The following is a 7,339-nucleotide window of genomic DNA, read 5'->3' as shown; positions in this document are numbered from 1 at the left end:
GAGTGATTTAGTGATAGAAACTTTCGTGGTTGCTCGAGGTGCCGAGGAAAGGAAGAGAGACGTGCTACGAGGGGAGACGAGCGTTGCAACTTTCCAAAAGCTTCTTCAAGGTTCAAGCTTCAAGAAAGGTTAGTAAAATTCTTAGCTTATAATAGTTTTTAATTACATGTACTTGCACTTGTCTAGGTTAGTAAAAACCGTTTTTACTTGTAAAAGAAATTTTTTAAAATTCCGCCGCTTACCGAAGCGTTAATTATTTTCTTAAACCCTAGATCGATTCCAACAAATGGTATCAGAGCTATGGTCAAAGATTAGCATGTACATGTTTTTAAAATTATGAGCTTGAAAATCGTTTTCGAAAGTTTACTAATTTTGTGACAAGTTAGAATTGTTATCTTAGATTTTTTTTAATTTATTGCTCTTGCCTTTAAATTAAAAAGCATGTTGATTTTATATGAGTTTGGGATGTTTTTAAAACACATTAGAATCAGTTCCAAAAGTTTTTAATTTTTTTATATTGAAAAACGTGTTTTAAAGGTTTGAGAAATTTCGAGTAAAATTTGTTGACTAGTTTTGTTGTCTTGCTAGTTTCTTATTTTTACTTGAATCGTTTTATGCTTGTTGTTATTTATTTTATGCCTTGTTATTACCTTGCTAATAAAACACAAATAAAAGCTTTAACAACCTTCGTAAAACATGCCGTTACACTCGATTCTTTTTCGCACCTAAAAAGGACCAAGCTTTAATTATTTATTTTTCTTCGAGCTGGAGTAAACCCGCATTAAAAGTGGCATAACTCTCTGCTCAGAAATTGAAATTTAATGATTCTTGAATAAAATTAAATCTCTGTCTGTCCTCTGTCCAATGCCACCGGTTTCGGCTCAAAAGGACATCGGAGCCGCCAGATATGGCGATTTTACTCCGAGGTGCGCGGCTGTCTGAAACTCCAGTTTTTTAGAAATCCGGATTTTCAAACCCCACTACCATGAGTTATGGAACTCTAATGAGAAAATTTTCTTGAGCAAAAATGTTTTTCATATGATTATAAACATGATGTGTAAAGATTAAAATGTTTTGATTTTTGAAAGTTTAATTGAAATTGAATTTTTTCAAAACTAGTTTGAATTTTGAAAAACCGTTTTCACTTTCAAACTTGAAAATATTTTGTCATCCAAATCAAATAAGTTTTCAAAATGTTTTCAAAACTATATCTATATCACATATGTTCAAAATCTATACGCTCTTGAAAATTTGAGTGGGAGGTCTCTTTGTAGACAAGCCGAAAAATAAAAAGATGTGTAATCTCAAACTTTCAAGTGTTCGAGTGAGTTGAAGTTCACACTTCCCTCACGCACTTTCCCGAAATAGAAAATAGGAAAAGATCGAGTATGTACCTTGTGCCTTTATGCACTAATACTGCTCTGAACATGTCAATCTAGGATTCTCTTCTAGAGACATGTTGGGCGCCTACCCTATAGAGAAATAGGAGAGTTTATTTTGTGCATGAATGTATTTAGATACTTGCCAAAAGAAAAAGAGGAAACAAATTTGCATGAGGATGCACAAGGGAATCGGCCAAGTTGAGAAAAAGGCAAGCCATGAACAAAATTGGAAACAAATCAAGGCTTCTAGAAGTCCTTGTTTGGCCGAGTGTCTCAAGAGGGAAAAGAGGAAATTGGCTCATGAATATGTGATATTCCATAGAAGAGGAAACTACCTTATTGAAGGTGAGACCTCTCCTATAAATAAGAGCCTCATTTCCTCACATTTCATTCATCCAAGTTTAAGAGATTTGAGAGACTCTCTCTCTAGAACTTTGGCCGAAACTCCTCTCTCTCTCTCTAGTTTATTTTCGATTTGTCTTGTTTTGGCACCTAGGTCCTCACTCGACCTAGTGTTTAGCTCTGCGACTTCAAGACTCGTTCTTAAGTCGTAGTGTTTAAAAGTGCCCACTCACTAATTCCTTTATTTCGAGTGATTTAGTGATAGAAACTTTCGTGGTTGCTCGAGGTGCCGAGGAAAGGAAGAGAGACGTGCTGCGAGGGTAGACGAGCGTTGCAACTTTCCAAAAGCTTCTTCAAGGTTCAAGCTTCAAGAAAGGTTAGTAAACTTCTTAGCTTATAATAGTTTTTAATTACATGTACTTGCACTTGTCTAGGTTAGTAAAAACCGTTTTTACTTGTTAAAGAAAATTTTTAAAATTCCGCCGCTTACCGAAGCGTTAATTATTTTCTTAAACCCTAGATCGATTCCAACACACTCGGCCATTGGCCGACCCAAGCAATTCACTCGGTCGATGGCCGAGTGAGCCCACAGACGACCCAAGCAATTCACTTGGCCAATGGCCGAGTGAGCCCACAGCCGGCCCACCATGCTCACTCGGCCAATGGCCGAATGAGGCCTCAGACGTCCCAACATGTTCGCTCGGCCAAGGGCCGAGTGAAGTCTCCAGCCGGCCCACCATGCTCACTCGGCCAATGGCCGAGTGAGGCCCCAAGCGGCCCAACATGTTCGTTCGGCCGAAGGCCGAGTGAAGACTCCTGCCGGCCCAACAGCTCGCTCGGCCAACCGCCGAGTGAGTCTTCTCTCGGCCCAGACTTTTCACTCGGCCAATGGCCGAGTGAAACTCACCCGGTGTCCATTCCTTTACTCGGCCATTGGCCGAGTGAATCTCCCTCGGCGGCCAGCATCTCACTCGGCCATCGGCCGGCCGAGCCTCACTCGGCCGATGGCCGACTCAGCCTCACTCGGCCAAGGGACCCTCAAAACGTCCCTTGGTCGCCTATAAATACAGGGGTCCCTCCCCTAGTCCAGGTAATCCATTCTTGAGTACTGAAACGCTGCCGAACTCATACCTCGCTCGTTTCTCTCAAGTCTCGGCCTCTAAACACTTAAACCCTCTATATCCACCTCAATCCTACTAATGTTGAGCGTCGGAGAGGTAAACAGAGGCACCCCCTTTGTTTCCCCTTTGTAGTTCACACCTCTTTCTGCTTGCTTTTCAGGTGCCTGGACGAGATTGACACCACAAACAGCTAAGGGACGGCTTGGGATACCAAGCCCGACACGCTCGAGTCAAGACGAGACCACTTGGTCCGGCCTTGGGTCTGACCGTCTTTGGCTCCTAAATAGTTGTCCGAAAAACAGCGACAACATTTTGGCACTAGAAGGAGGGGCACCACCGACCTTAGCACGCTCTTCCTTCCATTTCCCCAAGTTCACTACATCTACGACTCTCGAGAGATAAGTCACATTCCCACCACCTCCGCGGGTACTCGAGCGACGAGCTCGAGGTACGGTCTCCGACGCCTCGCACATCGTCTTGAAGGGCAACCTCGCGATAGCGAGAGCCAGCCCCAAGACCCGGTGAATGACCCCGAGGCCGAGCTCCGAGAGGACACGGCCCGGCGGCTTGCGGAGCTCCTTGACTGTCCCGGCGTTGACGGCTCGCTCATCGCCAATCTCCTCGGCTACGATGTCGAGGATCGATCCGCTCGAGACGACTCCGACCCCGACTACGTGGGGGAGTCGAGGACCGATGAGGCGACTCCTAGCCTCGCCCAAACACGGCCCGAGAGGTCCAATGGTGCATTGGCCGATCCTTTACACCCGGGGCGACGGCAGGTGCGGTCACAGTCACGGGGACTCGCCCCCTCGGTTTCAAGAGGCGGCCGGACACGGCCCCTCGCCGAGGAAAGAGCGACCCTGGTGGATGATGGGGCCGATAGCCGAAGCGCTCGCCGGACGGTTCGACCAAGGGCGACCTCGCCTCGCCCCGCACCAAGCGTGGACCTTAGAGAGCGCTTGACGGCGCAGAGAAACTCCCGAAGGGAGGATCTCCGCCAAAGGCTCAACTCTCGGAGGGACGCGCTTCCCGCCGCAACTCTCGGCCGGCCTCAAGCCAATGTCGTGGACCAAGCGTCCAACGAGCGCCAACCGGTGACTCCCGTGGCCCCGACGGTCGGCCCTGCTAATGGACTTGACATGGTCACGATGATTCAGAGCCTCCAGAATCAAATCATCGAGATGAGGGAGTCAGGGAGGCGAAGGACGTACGGAGGGATCGAGGAATCATACTATCCCTTCGCCGCGCAAGTCCTCGCGCAACCTTGCATGGGAAACTTCAAGTTGCCGTCCATTCCCCCTTACGATGGACGGACGGACCCCCACTTCCACGTTCAACACTACGAGACGTGGATGACGATGCAAGGGCAGACAGACACCACCCTCTGCCAAGCCTTCAGCCTGACCCTCACAGGGTCGGGGTTTGAGTGGTTCCGAAGTTTGAGGCCGGGGAGCATCTCGTCTTTCCGGGCCTTGCGAGAGGCGTTCCTTGCTCGATTCGCCACCCTCGTGGCGCAAAAGAAACCAAAGACCCACCTCCTCTCCATCCGGCAAGGAAGGGACGAGACGTTGAGACAATACCTCGCTCGCTTCACCGAGGAGTCTCACAAGGTCGAAGGGTTCGACGATAGGGACGCCATCACGGCGATCACTGAGGGAGTCCGCACGAGCGACTTCCTCAAGTCTATTGTTGGAAAGGTCCCACGTGACATGGCGGAGCTAATGGCGAGGGCCCGCACGTATATGGGAATCGAGGACTATCTCGATGGCCGAGACAGCCAAAAGTCAGGAGGACAGGGAGTCGCCGCCGCGACGATCAAGACGGAGATCGCCCCGACCCTCGAAAGAGGAGGAATAAGGGAGGACAGGCCCCTAACGGCCGCTCCCTCCCCGGGCCGAGGCCGCCACATGTCGATAGCTTCCGAAAGTTCTCGACATTTACTCCTCTAAACACTCCGCCGGAGCGGATCCTGGCTCTGCATCGTGACAAGCTGGGGAGTCCAACCCCTCTCACGAAGGATCCCGCCAAGATGGATCAAAGTAAGTACTGTGACTACCATCAGGATCATGGGCATCTGACGTCCGAATGTTATCAACTCAAGCGTCAGATTGAGGCCCTGATTCAAGATGAGAAACTGAAGGAATACGTCCTCAGAACGATCGGGATGGCCGCGGCGCACGGGGGACGCCCGCGGCAAGAAAAGAAAGGTCCGGCGACGGTGACCGTCACGAACCATGCAGCAAATGAAGAACCGGAGAGCTCACAACTGCACATCGTGGGCGCGATCTTGGGCGGCCCGAAGTTCGGAGACTCAGCCACGCAGAGGAAGAAGTATGTGCGCAAAGTTTCCCAAGGGAAAATAGCGCACTACATCAACCACACATACGAGGCTCCTCCCCCGGCCCCATTCGAATCCATGTTCTTCACCGGCCAAGAAGCGGCACGAGTGCTCCATCCACACAACGACGCGATAGTCGTCTCGGCCCCGGTCGCCAACAACCTCGTCCGAAGAATCCTAATCGACGCCGACATAATCTTCAAGTCGGCATTGGACATGATGAAGCTATCAGAATGAGACCGACCCCGATCTCGACCCCGCTCTTCGGCTTCTCCGGGGAGAGGGTCATGACGGAGGGAACTATCGACCTCCCGGTTACCTTCGGTACACCGATGGGGCTCGAGGTTACCTACATCGTGTCGTTCCTAGTGGTGGACCAGCCCTCGGCATACAACATCATCGTCGGCCGCCCGACTCTCAATCGGTTGAAGGCCATAACGTCCACGTACCATCTGATGATGAAATTCCCGACCGAGAAGGGGATCGCCGTAATGCTGGGAGACCAGTCAATGGCGAGGATCTGCTACATCCAGGGCGTGGACGGAAAAGGGAAAGGAATGATGGTAAGCACCGTCTTCCAGCTCGAGGACAAATTCCCCTGCAAGATAGAGGAAGGAGGCACCTTCGGAGAACTGGACCAAAGGGACGATGTCGAGCGTCGAAAGGTGGAGACACCGGACGACCTCGTTCCCGTCGTGTTGGACGACTCCAAGCCTAACCAGGTGGTCAAAGTAGGCGCCCAACTCCCGTCCGGGATCCGAGTCGAGCTCGCCGCCTTCCTCCGCGAGCACAAAGATGTCTTTGCGTGGACACACGCCGACATGCCGGGGATCGACCCCGAAATAATGGTTCACCCACTCAACGACGACAAGAGAGTAACTGAGCGCGTTCAACCGCGAGCATCGTCACCTCGCCCGCAAGCCGCGACTCGACGGAACCAACATCACGTAGCGGGAGCATATCATATATGAATAATGAAATGTAAACAAGACATTTAAAGTAAATATATAATTTATGAAACATATGATATCCGAAATACAATATTATTAAAAGTGCGGAAACGTTTACAACAAAGGTGGTTATCGGAAATCTCGGGTAATTTTTCGTTTTTCTTTCAGAACTAGAAGTCGTATATCGACCCTTATACATACATATATATGTACATAGAAGCTCCCGACTTTACATATATACACGGGATATTATTTAAGGAAGAGTCGATATTATTCAAAACATTATATATATAGAGGTCTACTTCCCGAGCCAGAACCCATAACCCGTAGGTCAAGAGATACGCGTCCCGTCTTAGTTTCCTTCTCGGTCGTCTACATTGCCGCCTTGCCCTTATCTACATTACCAAGGGACATAAAACTATGAGTCGAATGACTCAGTAAGCGGGAGTCTAGCTTAGGAAAGGAAAGCAGCTAATGCAAAGCATGTGACGTGCGAACAAGCAAACAAGAATGCAGGATGCAGCTATCACCTAAAAGTGACTAATGAGCGCGCATCCTAGAATACTAGTCGTCCCGCAAGGTTATACACTCCTCACTGCTATAACCTCTGGTCCGACTAGAGACCAGTTTCAGACTTCGAGCAGCAGTCGTCAACTGATCTAAGTTTTAACACATGTCTGGGATCCACTAGTGGTACTTCCTTCATCATGACGTCAGCGCCACTGGTCTCTGGCATAGTGAGCTCGCGAACCGCGACCTTCACCCACTACGCCCCGGTGTGCTCAAGGCAGCTCCCGGTGAGTCTTCCAGCAAGCAATGAGCTCGCGATGCGCGACCTTCACCCATTGCTTCGAGTACTCGGTGCACGGACCGGCATGGCCCGCCAAGCACAAGTCAGGGACTTGTGAGTACCACCGACACGAGTTTTAAAGTTTGGGTACACTGCAGCTAGCAGCGTACACGTTAAACTTATATACGGAAGAGCGTGACGGGATAAACCCCGAAAGAAATTATTGTTTCCCTTTGAAGCTCGTTTAGTGTTTTAAGTTGAAAGCTCGAAATGTGACTTTCGAACTCTCTACTCTCGATTGAATTTGAGAGTCTATCGCTCTTCCGTCCTCTCGATTCTAACCTACTTCCTAGAGTTAGAAGAGAAGTCTAACCACACACAAAGCAAACATGGCTGGTTCAAGTTAGCGTTTGAAC

This window comes from Urtica dioica, chromosome 10 (assembly GCF_054948205.1).
Source record: "Urtica dioica subsp. dioica isolate 48M chromosome 10, U.dioica_male_clone48M_v1_H2, whole genome shotgun sequence".
NCBI classification, from domain to species: domain Eukaryota; kingdom Viridiplantae; phylum Streptophyta; class Magnoliopsida; order Rosales; family Urticaceae; genus Urtica; species Urtica dioica.
Note: the sequence above shows the minus strand (reverse complement) of the source record.